The sequence below is a fragment of the Apis dorsata genome, unplaced genomic scaffold (genome assembly GCF_000469605.1).
Source record: "Apis dorsata unplaced genomic scaffold, Apis dorsata 1.3 scaffold_348, whole genome shotgun sequence".
In the NCBI taxonomy this organism is placed as follows: domain Eukaryota; kingdom Metazoa; phylum Arthropoda; class Insecta; order Hymenoptera; family Apidae; genus Apis; species Apis dorsata.
This window is the reverse complement of record NW_006263615.1, coordinates 417921-418525: the sequence shown is the minus strand read 5'-3', so window position 1 is coordinate 418525 and position 605 is coordinate 417921. Positions and strand designations below refer to the sequence as shown.

The window sequence follows — 605 nt, the reverse complement described above, 5'->3', positions numbered from 1 at the left end:
CGAACTCGCGAACCTTCGACACTCGACTGTCTCTCTCTCCCTCTCTCTCTCTCTCTCTCTTCTACCTTTCCCTCCTCTACAAGAGCGGCTAATTTTGATTCACGATTGCTCTCGCAGCTACACACCCCGCTACACCCTTTCATCAGCCAGATCTAGCTCCCATACCGACCCATGCAACCCTAATTTTCTCAACGCCTCTCGTCCATCCCGCAAGGAAAAAATTGCTAATACTTCACCGGCAAATTGGGAAGTTACAACTTCCCTGCCCTCCTGTTTTTCGGAAGGGCGCCACTCCTCGCCCGAGTATTTTTCAAACCGACCCCTCCCCCCTTTCGTTCCGCTACCTTTCCAATCACTATTACCGCTTATATTAATATCTCTAATATCCAAGGGGGAAGCTATATCTGTCATCGATCGGATGTTTACGGATTCCGCTCTTCCACTCGCGCTCTTCGTCGTCATATCTCTCTTTCTCTCTCTCTCTCTTCCTCCAACTCCCGTAACCCGTAATCCCCTTAACTTAAAGTTCCAAAAAACTCGGGGACAAACATCCCTTTACCTCTAAGGAAGAAAAAAAGAAGGAAAGAAAGAAAGAAAGAAAGAAA

The 605-nt window shown here is 47.4% G+C and overlaps 1 long non-coding RNA gene across 1 annotated transcript in view; it reads right to left on the bottom strand.

Annotated features, from left to right (window-relative positions):
* The window catches only part of LOC116185961, a 24185-nt gene that overhangs the window by 18136 nt on the left and 5444 nt on the right, over positions 1-605 (bottom strand). The gene's annotated exons all lie outside the window — the stretch shown is intronic.